Below are 16,658 nucleotides of genomic sequence, written 5' to 3'. Positions count from 1 at the left end.
AATAAACGAGTACTCAAAAATTGCAAAAAGGGTTTGGCCACCCTAGCGAAAGCAAAAATTACTATGAAGAATTACAAGTATGAAGTCGGCAAAAGGCAAGGATCATACATGAAAATAAAGTGACAATAATCGCACGTATAGGCAAAGCGGCAAGTGAAATAAAATTAATATATACGGGCAGTTCGTTACATACAAAAAGTCCAAATATAAATTAAACTATGCTACAGCTTCCTCTCCTTCACCCCTATTGCTTTCCTCGCCTCCAGCAACTCCCTCATCTCCTCCAGTGGGCGGATCTACTTCAAGCGAATCCTCAACCCTCGAATCAATAACTGCTTCAGAGGGCGGTACCTCTTGCTCAGGCTGAGAGATGTCATGCGGTGCCCCTTCTTCCGCATTCTGGGTAGGGATCTCGCCGATAATTGGAGATTCCTGAAAACTCTTCCAATCTAAGAGGAGTACCTCATCCATATCAGCATCCTCGGCTTCCAGCTTGTCCCACTTCTCAGTTAAATCCTTTTCAGGGATGGGAACCTTGGGGCGGTTAAGTACGAGACCCTGATGTCCATGCTCATAAGCGGCATGAATCCGCTCCCCATACCAGTAGATGCGGGCACCGTCTTCAGCCAGAATTTCCTCAGCCCTCTTCTTTTGTGTCTCCTTGGAATCAGCTAGATTATCGAGGGCCTTTCGCAGCTCATCGGACTTAGCCTGAAGAGATTTAAGAGCCTCCTCCTTCTCGCTCACAGCCTTCTGAAGGGCGCCTTCTAGGACCTTCACCTTCCCTTGGACATCATCATAAAGCGACTTCTGAGTCGCCAATTCAGTACCAAGACCTTCCAACTCCTTGGCTCGCTCGGCATCCCTTCGGAGAATGCCCTCAGCGAAATTAATAATCTGCATATAAGACGGCTCATGAATAAAAAAGGGCGAATAGAAATAGGCGGTTACAATGGATGCAAGATCCTTGAAAGAGAATGACAAGCAACAATATACCTCTACAGAACGCTTCTCGATCCCCTCCACAGCGGTAGGGAGCGGTACTTGTTCGCGCACACGAGAAGCAGAGGGAAGCCGCCCGAGGACATTGCATATAGAAGAGACAATGTCCTTGCAAGAAAAACTCACGGCCATGCCAAAGGTCCTAGTCCACCATCCGCTGATGTCGGGAATTGGCTGCAAAGGCGTAAAGAAAAATATCAAGAGAACAGCAGATAGCTCATGAGGAAAAAAGTAGCAATATAGAAAGAGGGAATAGATCAAGATACCTCGTGAATTGGGGTACTGCTCTTTCCTTTGGATGAGGCGGATACGGGTGTACCGCCAACAGTAAGGGACGCGGAGGTGTTCTTCTTCTTGGGACGAGAAGACTCTGTATCCGCACTTATCTTCCGCTTCCTCGTCAAAGGAAGATCCTCGGAGGCAGAAGCGGGACCTTGTGAAACAGAGGCCCTTACAGGAGAAGCCGCCTCAATGGAAGGAATCGTTCCTCCAGAAGAATCCGCCCCTACAACGGAAGCGGTTCCCGCCATCCGCTTCTTCCTTCTCGCTAGGGCTTTAGCCTCCCGATCTGCAGCGATTTGAGATAAAGGATCACCCCTGCAAAGGGTTAAAAGAAATCATCAACTTGGAAATAAAAAGTACCTTGTACAAAAACGCGATAAGGGATATAGACCACGCGATCCCCCTCGCGGTAGGCAACCGCTACTCGGCTCCTTAGCATATGGAAGGCCTGATCATATGTCCATACAAAAGGAGGGGTACTCTTCAGGAACTCGATGACAGCGGATTCTTCCTTGCTGGGGTAACCGAAGTTCAAACTCTTCACATTGGGCCGGGCCCAACGGCGAAGGAAGTTCAGATTTCCCTCATTAAACTTGATAAAAAAAGTAAGAGCGATCCCACTCGCGGATCTTGTTCAGCTTCTCGTCAAAACCATAGTATCCGCTCTGGCGGATGAAAGTGAAATATCCCGCCGAACTCTTGAAATGATGAAGCTTGGAGAAAATTTTCAGCGAGAAAGGAACCTCCAAACAATCCGCCAGAAATTTATCTAGGGTCAAGTCGGCCCATCCATTTGGATGTAACTGCCCGGGTGCGATTCCGTAACCGCCGAGGACGGAAGCAATCTCATCCGCCAGCGGATAAGTGAAGCCGCAGATAATTTGGGCGACGAAAATGGTGAAATACCCCTTTGGGTAATCGCCCGGTCCTCTATCCTCCCCGGGAATGATGGTCTCGAGACCTTGGAGCCAAGGATATTGCACCCGGAAATCCTCAATGGTCTCGCGACAAACTAGGCTTCCCGACCTGTCCCTCTTTCCTAACAAACGGGGGGTTGGGACAGGTGGCGGAATCAACTTCTTAGGGTCAAAATCTAGACCCTCGTCGGTTGTATTCGCCAGATGGAGGAAGTCAGCGGGGTGGGAATCAGACCCATGAGAACTGGTTGAAACTTCATCAACTATCTCATCAACTTCATGAGAAACCTCGCGGACGTAGTTCTCATCGAACGGTGCGAAGTCGAGATCGGGGTTCGACATGTTGAGGAAAAGAAATAAACAGAAGTAAAAAGCCGAACAAGGTACAAGTTATGAAGAGGAAAACTTACATGGGAAAGACAACACAGAGAAGTGACGGAAATAAGAGGTCAACGCCGGAAAAGATGACGCCGGAAAAGAAATAACGAAAGAGGAAAAATTCACAAGTTTTTGAATTTTGAATAGACAAGCAAAAACGAAGCGTCCCCTATGAACAGACCCTAAAGGGGCTCTTGTATCAAACTAAAGGGGAGGCATGTGATGACCCGCGAGGCTAAACCGGGTCATATTCATTTCGCAGGCCCAACCCATACTTAGACCCATGGTCTAAGATCGGATGGGACCCGAATAAAGGAAGCGGGCGCATCGAGTAACCGTCCCGAATGGGACCCGAATAAGCGGAAACGGGTGAAGCGAGTAACCGCCCCGAATTCCTAAACGGAGCATCAAGACTCCCACTCAGAACCACGTTCGTTGCCATGAAAGCCACGAAAGGGACATGGCCTAAAAAGGGGGAACCGCCCTCAGAACGTGGCCCACTAAGGAGTAACCGCCCTCGGCGGTTACCTAAAAAACACCTATAAAAGGCCTTAAGAACAAGGGAAAAAGGTACGTTCACATTTGTTGCCCTACAATATTATTGTCAAATTACCAACCCTCTTACAAAAACTGACTTGATCGTCGGAGAGTTTTCCCGGAGATCCTATCTCCGGTTCTGTTTTGCAGGTAACTCCGGCAGGGAATATCCAATCGGATCCGGCAAGTTATCAGGTGGAAAATAAAAAAGAATATTTTAATGTTAATAGCCAAACACAATTTTACTTCAAACTAAGTATATCATAACATTTACATGTTAGATTAATTTTACAAAGAGATAAAAATTAAATTTAATCTAAGGGTAACCGGTTGAATATCAATTAAATATTATAAAAATATACAAAATATAAAAACAAATTTATATTTTCAAAAATATCAATTAATTAATTATTTTTTTTATTTAATACTAATATGTAGTCAGTAGTATTTTACTTATATTAAGTTACTAACTAATATAAGTTACATAGTTAAAGTTAATTAAAAAGAAATTACTAGGTGTTTGGTTATCTACTTTTCATCTCATGTTTGTTTTTTCACCTTTTATAGGTGAAAAGTAGCATTTTACTAAAACAATGAATTTCTGCTTTTCGGAAAACTAGCATTTTCAAACAGCAAACAGCAACATCAAACAATAAGTAACCAAATGGGCCCCAAATTTAAGTTAATGAAAAGAAATAAGTTTAAGTTTAAGTTCATTGAAAATTAATAATATCATTCAACTTTAGTATATTATTGGACTTCATTTGACATCTCCTTCTTTTCTTCTACGATGTTCATCCGTTGCTCGACTTCATTCATCTCCTTCTTTTCTTCTACAAACTTCACCCTCGCTCCCCCTCTCCACGGTTAATATTCAACCCACCATCGATGCTATCATGCTCTCACCTCAGTCTTTACGTTTTCGCTACCTCTCTTCAAGGTAAGAGACTTTAAACAGAGAGAACCCTTGTTCTTTGCTAACTCTTGTGAGTGATAACTCTTATCTTTTAATTTAACAGCAGTACAGAGAACCACTATATTAGTAATGACTTGGTAACTGTTTAATTTTTTCACATTTAAACTTTGGTGACATGACAAGTTCGTTTAATTTCTTTGATGCTTATTAGATATTGTGAGAAGATCAATATTTGTGCCATTCTTGTTTATTATCAAATGCATTGTTTAACTAATATAAATTCTTATCATTTTATTAATATGATGTGTGCTATTATTTTTTTTTTATGTTTACCTTGTTTAATTTATGTCTTAATTCAATTTACACTATTTAATTGATTATTTAATGAATGTATACCTGCAAAATGGATAGAGTAGAAATAAATGCACGAATGTCACAATTTGCATAATCCCAACCTTGAAGGTCTACTATTACTGTAAATCAATTACAAACTCTTTTTAACAGGGAGAAGGTTAGGATGCATACGCTTGAATTCATCTATATTTTTGTTCTGAAAATGTCTTGCTCCAAAAAGAAGAGTAATATGTCGTCCATTTTTTTTTATCACAACCTTGGACAAACATTATTCTGAGCTACTTCTTTTGGGAGTTGAGATGCAAAATAGAGCCATTTGGAACAAATTCCTTCCTCCATTTTACGTACTTTAGGAGCATAGTTGAACAAAGCTAGTTTAACAAATCCCCCCATCTACATCCTGATTTAATTTCGTGTCATTTAACAAAGCTAGTTTTTTTTCTGGTTACTTTCCTTATGAATGGCTTCTTCTTGAGTTAAATTAGTTAGTGATAAATTAATTAGTCAGATACTCAAACTAATATTTTCTTAAACAAAACATGTCTTTTTCCCCCAAAAGATAGACCATAGTATTTAGTTTGAGGAACTGGTACATAATTAGTTTAATTAGGAATTAATAGGTAAAGAACTTGTTTTGAAATAGTTTAACTAGTTGCCTTCTGATAAACTAATGTATATTTTTTTTCAGATGTTAAGTATTGGGAGAGTCTTGACTATAACTGTTGCTAATGCAATTGCAAATGATGTTGGTTTAGGTTACTTGTCTAAAGATGGTTTGGAAATGGAGTGTCTTGGATGGTGAATACTTGTATATGCGATGTGTTGCACATATTTTGAATTTGATTGTCAAAGATGGTTTGGCTGAAGTAGATGATTCTATTGTAAGGATTCATTTTTCTGTTAAGTATGTGATAACTTCTCATGCTAGGTTGCAAAAACATAAAACTTACGCACTTCAAGAGAAATTAGATATCAACAAATTTTTTTGCTTTAATGTAGAAACTAGATGGAATTCCACTTACTTGATGTTAGAATGTGCTTTGAAATTTGAAAAAGCATTTGGATTATATTGATATCTACTGATGTTAAATATGCTAGTGATCTTAGAAGTAAACATGGTGTATCTAGTGATAGAGATTGAGAGTATGTTAGAACTTTGTTGCCTTTTCTCGAAATCTTTTATAAGATTACATTGCTTGTATCTGGCTCATCTTATGTGACTGACAATGAATGCATGACACAAATTTATAGTATTGGGATGATGCTTTCTTCAATGTGTGAGAATAATGAGTTGTGTTTGAGGTTAATGGCTTCTAAGATGAAGAAGAAACATGATCAGTATTGGGTTGATGTAAATAATCTGAATATTACGATGTTCATTGAAGTACTTGATCCTAGACATAAGATGGAATTGGTTGATTGGACTATTGATCAATCATATCTTGGTCTAAATGTTATAAGCTTGAAAGAGAAAGTGGGACAAATGGGGCAAGTCAAGTTTGTAGGAATGTTGTGCATGAAAAAATGAATGATGCTTCTAGCTTTATGTTTGGTATGTTTAAGAAACAAAAGGTGAATTGGGGAGGGTGGGGGGTGGGGTGCACGGGGAGGGGTTAGATATGAAATCAGAATTGGAGAAGTACTTGTCTAAAGATTTAGAGGAAAATAATCCTAATTTTGACATTTTGAATTCGTGGAAGGCGAATTCTAATAAATATCAAGTTCTTAGTATGATGGCTAAAGATGTATTGGCTATTTTAGCGTCCACAGTTGCTTCTGAGAGTGCATTTAGTGCTAGAGGTCGAGTACTTGACTATTTTAGGAGTTCTCTTACTCCTCGGTTTGTGGAAGCACTAATTTGTGGGCAAGATTGGGTGAAGCATCCTACAATAACATGCAATTTAATGGAGCAAAGTTCAATTGAATAAGAGATTGCTCAAATAGGTATTAATAATTTTGTTACTTCATTTTGTTTTGTTTCGTTTTTGCCACTATTATTTATAAATATGTGATATAAAATATTTATTAACATATGTATATTTCTTATTTTTCCGAATCTTCTTGTATGACGAATGATCACATTGTAATCTTGATTGATGAATGAACTGACATGTTAGGTAATTGTATAGTTATATTAAAGTTACGAGGGTTTTTTTATTATATGAACTTTGAATTTGATTATTAATTTAACATGCATGTTTGACAAGTTTGGAAGTTTGAAGAAATCTTTCAATAATATAGTTGATAACTGTTTCGTTTTCTACAATTTACTTCAAATGTTTGATATTTATTTGGTTCTTAATTAAGTAAAGAATTAAGTAAATTTTATGTTATTAAATTTAAATTTGAAAAAGATAGAGTACGGAAGCATGAGCCTCTAAAAGAATTATTCCTGAAATGAACTATATATATGAGAGAAAATTAATTGGGAATATGATAATGTTTTTTTGAAGCAGAAATATGATAAGCGTTAGTAAAAATTTCTGTTTTTTGTGTTTTGAAAGGAAAAAAAAAAGACAGAAATTTCTGTCTTTATTTATTTATTTTTGAGAAAAATGCTTATAATTTCATTAGATGCAAAAAGAAGAAGTAAAGCAAGCAAAATGTAAGAAATAAAACCTCACACGATTTTGTTTCAAGTAAATATTGTTTTCTGTTTTTTCTTATCGGTTTGGTTCTTACTGTACGACCATATTATTTAATAGGTAAGTTTCTTTGTAAATATCAAACTTCCTTTTTATTTTACTCGTTAATAGTTTTCATAATATGAGATTTTTTTATTTTTTATAAGACACGATAGAGGATTCTTAAATTTATAAATTATAGATTTCATGATATGGGACTCTTAAATTTATAAATTATATCTCATCAATTTTTTTTTATAAATTGTATGCTTACCAGTTGGCACTGTTAAAAAAACAAGGCTGCCGAGGCGTTCAAAATCGAGAATCCTTACTGATTTTCTCTGATTAATCGTTGTGAATGTGTTTGTATCTCCTAAGCAATTTTTAACCGATTGGCTCCACCTGAACGTCGAACGATGATAAAAAAACATTTTTTATTATTAATTTTTTTCTTTATTATAATTCACTTTTGAACATCATCGCATGGTTATTCATTAATTGTGTTTCTTATTTTCAGATATTTTGGTTTAATTGCGTTCTCTACTTCTTTTTATGATATTAAGATTTTCATGACATTATTTCATAATTTTGGTAAATTATATTGCTTATGAACATTCTATTTCATTTTATTTGAGTTGTTTCAATGACATTATTGTTAAAATATTGATGTTTGCCTATTTTTAAAGATAGATATTACAAATATACATGTTTTTCTATATTAAATAATTTTATACTATTATTTTTTAGATTGTATAATATATATTTTAATTGTTTGCAGTAGTTAGCATTCCTAACCCACTTTCTAGTACTGAGGTCCGAGTACCCTTTCTTTTTCTCTACTTTCGGTACCATACCGAGCTTTTCCTTTCAGAAGACGTGTGATTCCTAGCTAGCTTACTACCCATGCTAGAAAAAAGGAATAGTTACTTGTCCCATCTCTAATATCCCTACTTCCTGCATGCCCTTAAGTAAGTCATTTAGTAGAGCTAGTGCCTTCTCAGTAGAGCAAACAATGGGATAAGCTCAAGACAAAACTAATCCAATCAAATAGGGCTCTTATTTTGTTTTTTGTGAATATACATCATATTAGATGCCCACTTCTTTGAGTGAGGACATGGTGTTAGACAAGGTGCCGAACGGCCTCGCCCGGGCGGACCGGAGGGTGGACACCTCATGGCGACGTAAGCGGTGATTGGCGCCGAAAGCAACCAATCGTGGAATCAAGCTGCTCGACAGGACCGGAGCTCGGAGTATGGAAGAGTCGCCACCCATGAATGGGAAAATGAACACCGATCCCTTGCGGGAGACCGGTGAGGGTTCGGGAAACTTAGGTACGAGCCGAGAAGGCTAGCTCCTTTTCGGAGAAAGGCTACTAGGCACCCCGACATCGCCCGGTTATGAACCACCGGCCTCCTACTCAGCGTGTTAGGCGATAACGGACTAATCGCATATTTCTTTAAGTTTGAAATTCATTTGAAACCTTTTCTTTCTCGTTTTGAAAACCGTTTTGAGCATGTATTATTAAAATCCATTTTAGTAAAGAATCACCCATTTACATAAATTCAAAATACATAGGAGAGAGATGGGGAGAATGAAGAATTGATTTATTCACAGTGTGATTTAAGGCTTTAGACTATGCACTAACTCTAAGCTAATCTCACTCCCCAAAACGAGTTTATTTACATGGTTCGTACCTTAATCGTCGTTAGAACGATTTAGGTACGTTTCAAAACCCCGTTAATTTACATGGCATCGACTCGAATCGCCGTTGGAACGACTCGAGTGTTTGAAAATGTGGAATAAAAGCTTTAACTCCAAAAACGTGATTAGGCATACAAGTCCATTTATTTTGTACAAACCATTTAGTTAAGAAAACGATTCAAAACTCTATTATTTACAATGAAAACGATTTTAATTACAAGGTTCGCCTAATCCGTCGTTGGAACGGATTAAGGTTTCAACACGTGATATTTTGGAAATGGTTTAAAAAACGTCAAGAAAACGTTATTTACACTTTAGGATTATCTAGAAAAACTTTAAATTAAACAAACAAATTAAATTCTCTTTTTGTCTTTTATTTTCCCCTTTTTCACTCAATTATCCTTTATGTAGATAAAATGACAACAAGTAATGAATTAAATTTCAAAATTCACCAAATAAAACCAATTTAAAACATATACACCTAAATGTCAAAAGAATAAGAAAAACAAAAGGTTATATATATATATATATACATTTTGTCTAAAAATAATGATAAAAAATGAGTAAGATGATAATAAGTAATAAATATATAGGTATAAGAAATGATAGTGAAAACATTAAATAGAGTACATTTTTATCCTACTTATAACTATGTGAAAATAATGAAAACCATAAAAACTAGAAAATAAGTTTGATATAATAAGTACATAGAAAATACCTTTCCCTAAATAATAGCTAAACCATCATTTGATAACCCAAGAATATATATACATATATACCAAAACCAAATCAATTGAAAATCATAATCAAAAATACAAAATGAGTAAATATATAGGTAGTTATTAAGTAAATACCTCAAAAATAATTTCTACCAACATGTTACATAATTATACATATATATATAAAGGATTAAAATACCAAAAAGTTGAGAAAATGGTTTAAAAGGGTGATTTTCGGTTTCCAGCAGATTACCGACGGAAAATCCGTCGCCAATCTGCTGTTAGTGACAGAAAAGGGAGAATTACAGAAACAGTCCAAAACTTTTCAGATTTATTCAAACACTTTGGATTAGATCGATTCTATCGTTTTGGACCTCCGAACTACCAAAAACGGATCATAGTCTATAGCGGAGGTTCCTAAACGATGTTTTTTTATTTAAAACGTTATTTAGAAAAATTTTGAAAACTTATAATTACAACGTTTTTTTAATCCCGAACTACCTTTGAATCGGATCACGGTTCGTATTGGGATATTAAAACGAGGTTTTTATTTCAAAACAAAACCGAACGTTTATTTAATACGAGGCGAAAATTAAATAAATACGAAAAATTAAATAAAGCGTGATAAATAAATAAATAACTAAATAAAATTATAACATAAAAATAAATAAATAAAGGAAATAAATTAAATAAAATAAAACGAGTCTAGTCCTCAGATAATACCTCAAGATCGGTATCTGACAGTCGAAGTCGGTTGATTCCGCGAATCGTGATTTTCCGGTGTTTTTTGTGTTTTCGATAAAATATTCAACTTTGAAAAATTTGGATTTTTTTGGGAAAAAAAATATTTTCTCCAAAAAATTGACTTTCTCACTCTAAAAATGTCTAGAGTGAGAAAGCTCCAAAAATTCCTCCCTCTAAAATGCATGGGGATCCGTGCCTTATATAGGAACGGATCCCGGAAACTTTGGGCGACGCCCGATTAAGATTGGGCGTCGCCCAAAGTAGGTTGGGCGAACGCCCAACTTGAGTTGGGCGAGTTGGGCGAACGCCCAACTTCAGTTGGGCGACGCCCAACATGCGTTGGGCGTCCGCCCAACAAAAGTTGGGCGTTCGCCCAACCACGTTGGGCGTCCGCCCAACGAAGGTTGGGCGTTCACGTTGGGCGTCCGCCCAACGAAGGTTGAGCGTTCACGTTGGGCGTCCGCCCAATGAAGGTTGGGCGTTCGCCCAACGCCCGTTGGGCGTTCGCCCAACGTCGTTGGGCGCTCGCCCAGAGGCTGCCGGGCGTGCGCGCCCAGCGGCCGTCGGGCGTGCGCCCCGCGCTGTCGGGCGCGCGCGCCCAGTAGACGTCAAGCGTGCGTCCCGCGCTGCCGGGCGCGCGTCCAACTGTCATCGGACACGCGTCGGCTGCCGCTAGGCGTTCGCACCACGTCACTGAGCACTCGCGAGCCGTCCACTTGACGACCGCGATTCCCATTAACTTCTTCCCTTTTTATTATATATTTTTGTTTTAAAACTTCCGGAACCAACCGCTTCGACCGTCTTGTTACAGGTTTTCGTCACAGGTCCTCCGACTCGGTGTCTACACATGGCACTTGAAAATAGTCAACTCAACTAACCTATACCGGTCTAAGGAGCTAGGTAGCTAATAGTAGCCAGGTAAGCGATATCACTAAGGTGTGAGCTAGGAGACTGTCTTATTCATAACACAAGGGCAGATGACACTTTCTTTTTCTGAACTGACTAAAAAAGAACTCACTTTCTCATGGCTGACGAAAGGGTTTACCCTACAACTGCTAGCTTTTACTTGCTTGAAGGAGATTTGAAAGGCTTCCCTCATTGGGGAAAGCTCCCACTACCAGGGACTACTAATACAGCTACGGGGGATGAAGACACCACATACCACATAGAGGTACAGATACTGCCCTATTAAGAGCTTGCTTGCAAACAATTTTTTCTTCCTTACATTCTTCTTTTATTCCACTCGTACCTTGTAGTCTATCTTCCCTTTCAATACACCCTAGAATAGAACTTGATTCTTTGGGATTTGATTCCTTTATCTTGCATAGATGGCTAAATTCAACTCAATAGCCTTAGCCACCAGCTAGAAGAGACACTAAGTGGGAAAAGGCAGGTAAGATACTTGAAAAAATGGATTTAGAGGGAAAGTAGGACAAGAAGGGAAGGAAATGATAGGTCGGCGCTCCAGTTATTCCATTCCCGCCTAAGGTAAGCTAATGAAGGTTCGGCTCGCCCGTCTTTGGCTCGTCAAAAGGAAGATGTTTAGACTTACATGCATCCATCTATCCGGGTTCAAAACAAGTTTCCTTCCTTCTTTAGATACACGATGGCTTCTTTATTGAATTTATATAAAAATTTGTTGATTAATAAATAAAAAATATAAAAATACAAATTCAATTAATTCCCAACTAATTCTCGATTAATCTTTGAAGGGTTTCTCCGCCCAACTAACACCTAACGTTTTTTACAACTTTACCCGTTGGTAGACTTATATTTTAAATAATTATATATGTGATTATTATAAATTTATGTTAAAAAATAATTCAAATAAATTAAAAACATATATAACGAATCTATTTTAATTTTTTAAGAGATTTTTTTATTACCCTAAAAAATTATTAAAAATTTATCAAAATCTATAAACCCAATCACTTTAAAAATTTACTAAAAGTTTTTTAAATTTTTTTAATGCAATACAACCCCTACAAATATATCTAAGAGAGAAGGAAAGAGATAAAAATAACTTGTTACAACTAATAATTATTAATATTTAATCATGAATTTGTTTTTTATAAAAAGAAATACAAAGTTTAGGAAAAGGAGGATAGCAGGCAATGCGTCTTAAGGTCACATAACAACTTAAAAGATGATTTATATTTAGGGACAATTACAAGAAACTCATAAGCCTGATAAAATTTATATATATGTGAAAGTGATGAAATTATTATTTTTATATCAAATACTCCTAATCCTATATTCAATATGTCAAAAGAACACATCCCTTAATTTTAGATTATATTAATATACGGTTTTCACCTCCCACGATTTCTCTCCTACCAATAACTGCAGATCTTTTTTTTGGTTGAAGAGCAATAGAAATTACAACAACAGAACAAAAAAACCAGCAGAGAAAAAAAGACACGGACTCGGCTACACTAAGCAGCTATATTCCTTAGGGAAGATAATCCCATATAGTCTTGGTGAAGGAAGTTCTGAACTTCCAAGGGAGCTTGCTCGAGGGTGCACAATTCCGGCGGGAAGCCATGAGCCCATATCGCCAAACAATCTGCACTTTTGTTGCCTTCGCGATGAGTGTGACAGATTTCGAGCTCCTCAAACTGGGTTAAGAACTGCTGTATATTCCAGATCAGGATGCGGGACGGATGATGTAACGGGCAGTCCCTCAGGATCAAGTTCACAGCCTCCAGGCAATCAGACTCAACTATCAGCTTCGTAACCTGCATTTCATAAGCGATTCTCAAGCCCGACAAAATTCTCCAAATTTCCGCCTCCAGGGAACTTCCAATCCCTATGTTCTGGAGGAAACCGCTGCACCACCTTCCCTCTTCGTCTCGAATAACGCCCCCTGCCATAATGGCCCTTGAGTCTGTCTTCCTTGACCCATCAGAATTAAGTTTCCAAAACCCCGGCTTGGGTTTAGACCAACCAATCCACATAGTCGACCTCTCCGGGAGTAGGTGCGGGTCTGAATTGTCAGACCAGCAATTCTCAATTTCCTGCCACCTACTTTTTATACTCATCCCCTTATCCTGCGGAGTAGAAAAATCTGACTGGAACACTGATTTATTACGCCATTCCCAAAGAGTAGCCGCCGCGACGACGAACTTGGCTCGCCAATTTTGGACTTGGAAAAACTCATCCGATTTAGCAAGGGTGGCAGCGAACCAGTTTTCGTCAGCTTGTTCAAAAAATTTGGCAGAAACATTAAGGGGGAAAATCTCTCTCCATGTATTAGCACTAACTTGACAGTCGCGGAGGGCGTGGCAGACACTTTCGTCCGCCTATTTGCACCAAACACAGAACCCACTATCGATGCTATGCCATCTATGGCGCTCCATGTTCGTCATCAAACGGCCATGAGCAGCAATCCAAGCAAAGGTCTTAAAGCGATGGGGAATCTTTAACTTCCAAAGAGTCTGAAACACCTTATCAGTTGCGTTCTCTGTATCCCTATTAATAAGGAGGTTATAAGCAGACTTACAGGAAAACAAACCCGAGGCTGATGATCTCCATCTTGGCATGTCCCTTAACCCCTCATCTCTTTTCCAAAGTACACAATGCAACCGCAGCAACACCTTTTCATCGAACATACCTTCCAGTCTACCCCAGTCCCATTGTCCGCTGTTAGTTAAGAAATCGGCAACCTTAAAATTCGATATTTCATCCGCGATTGGGTTGATAGACATCTCTCTCAACCGAAGGTTATCCAACCAAATATCATCCCAAAATGCAATCGATCTACCATACCCAATGCTCCAAGCTAATCTAGAGAAGAAATCATCGAAGACCTCATGAATGCTTCTCCATAAATAGGACCTATTGTTGGTCAGCTTTTTGGTCCCCCCGAAGATCAGATCCTTCTTGTATTTGGAAGACAGAACTAACGCCCAAAAAGAATCTGGCTCTTTCCAGAGTCGCCAGAGAAGCTTCATTAAAAGAATTTTGTTGTTGTCTCTAGCTTTCCGGATGCCAATACCCCCAAGATCTTTGGGTTTACAGACAGTATCCCAAGGGATAAGGTGGAGCTTCTGTTTCTGAGCCGTGCTACCCCAAAGGAAGTTTCTATTCAGTTTATCCATCTTGTTCTGGATGCCAGTTGGAATCATATTTGTTTGTATGATGTGGTTGGGGGCTGCCGAAGTGACGGCTTGGATTAAGGTTGTTCTTCCCGCTAAGGAAAGGGAATCCGCTTTCCAGGAACTCAGCTTCACCTGCATTCTGTTCACAATTTCAGCAAAAGTTGTTAGATTAGCCCTGTCATGGAGGAGAGGAACTCCTAAGTACTTTCCCAGGCAGCTGGTTAGAGGTATTTTGCAAGCATTGCTTAGTGTCTGGGCAAGGCTAGCAGACACGTTTTTAGAAACACAAAGCTTTGACTTGTGGAGATTAATTTTCTGGCCAGAGGAAGCACAGAACAAATCCATCAGCTGCATGAACTGGGTTATCTGGGAGACCTCCGCCTCTAAAAAAATCATGATGTCGTCAACGAAGAATAGGTGGCTGATCTCAGGTCCGTTTCGAACGAGCTTGATCGGTTTCAACTGTTTAGTATCGACGACATCTCGCAGTAAGTGATCCAGACGAGCCATACAAAGCACGAAGATATACGGGGACATGGGGTCTCCTTGGCGGACTCCCCGAGATGGAGCAAAGGAGTCGGTCATCTCACCATTAATCAAAACCTGCATAGTGCTAGTATATAAGCAGCTGTTTATAATTGTTTGCCAATACACCGGGATGTCTGCACACTGCATAGTATCTACCACAAAGTCCCAATTTAGCCTCTCATAGGCTTTTTCAGGATCAATTTTGATAGCCACAAACCCTTTTTACCTTTTTTCCTTCGCATAGAGTGTATCACCTCTTGTGCAATGATGATGTTGTCGGTGATTTGTCTTCCTGGAACAAAGCTGCACTGAGTAGGGGCGACAATTTTGGGGAGGAGTAGTTGGAGTCTATTAGCAATCACCTTTGTAACCAGCTTATATATGACATTACACAAGCTAATAGGTCGGAACTGAAGCAAAGAAACAGGGTTGGTAACTTTAGGGATAAGCATGAGCAAGGTTTGATTGATAGATGATATGTTTTCTGACCCAGAGAAACACTTCAAGACAAAGGAACACACACTATCTTGGACGATTTCCCAATGATTTTGATAGAAAACCGCCGAAAGACCATCAACCCCGGGAGCCTTATTTTGGCTCATATCAAACATGGCTCGCCGAATGTCCTCAACTGAGACCTGTCTGAAGATTGCTGCAGAATCGCTAGCCGCCAAAGGAGGGAAAGAAGTACGGGTGGTGCATCTTTCGCTAGGCACAGGATGGTCCTCAAAAAATAGATGTTTGTAGAAACTTAGAGCATGATTTCTAATGGCATCCAACTCATATATCCAGTTCCCATTCTCCAATTGGAGTGCTTCAATTTTATTTTGCTTTCTCCTAATAATGGTTGAGAGGTGAAAGTATTTGGTATTGCGGTCCCCTTGCGTGAGCCACTGCTTTCTGGATTTCTGGAACCACAGGAGCTCCTCCTGTCTCAACACGACAGTCAGTTCATTCTGGAGGGATCTCTCCAGCATGGCTAAGTTCTCATTGAACCTGTTACAGATGACACGTTGAATCCCAGCCAAGCGATTCAACAACTTCTGCTTTCTGTAGAAAATATTCTGGAAGACGTCTCTATTCCAGACCTTCACATTGTTCTTGAACTTTGCTGCAGCCCAAACCGGATTCTCCTGCATATCCCAAGACTGGCGGACAACTCTTTTGAAGTCGTTGTGCTCCTCCCAAGCCATAATGTAACGGAAAGGGCGGAGTTCGTGTTTCCCAACCAGACCATTCATTCTAAAGAGGATAGGCGCGTGATCAGAATGCCGAAACGGCTATTTGATGACCAAGGCCTCTGGGAAAGATGTTCTACTAGCCACATTGCCATAAGCCTTGTCCAATCTGACCGAAAGACATCGACGTCTCCACGTGAACCTGGAACCCGAGAACCCCAAGTCCATAATCCCACAATCATCCATCCACCTTTTATGGTTGATAGCTCTTCGACAATACTGCTGGCTACCCCCTTTTTGGTCCTCTAAATTACCTATATCATTGAAATCCCTCATAACGAACCAAGCGTTCGAGATGGAACTGCTCAAGTGTTGTAATCTGTCCCAAAGAATATTTCTGTCTAGAAGGGAAGGCGAGGCATACACGAAGGAAGCAAAACACAAAAATTTACCATTTTGGCTAATCTCACAATGAACAAATTGGTGATGAACATGGATGATACTAACCTGAAGCGTAGAATGCCTCCAAAAGACCCAAATGCCCCCTGAACGCCCGCTAGCTTCGGACCGACAGCAATCCCAACCTTTAAATCTGTCAACTATTTTATGGGCTTTCAACCCACTAACTTTTGTTTCAATGAGAACGAACATCGACGGTTTATGAATTCTTCGGAGGTC

This window comes from Euphorbia lathyris, chromosome 8 (genome assembly GCF_963576675.1).
Source record: "Euphorbia lathyris chromosome 8, ddEupLath1.1, whole genome shotgun sequence".
Taxonomy (NCBI): Eukaryota; Viridiplantae; Streptophyta; class Magnoliopsida; order Malpighiales; family Euphorbiaceae; genus Euphorbia; species Euphorbia lathyris.
Note: the sequence above shows the minus strand (reverse complement) of the source record.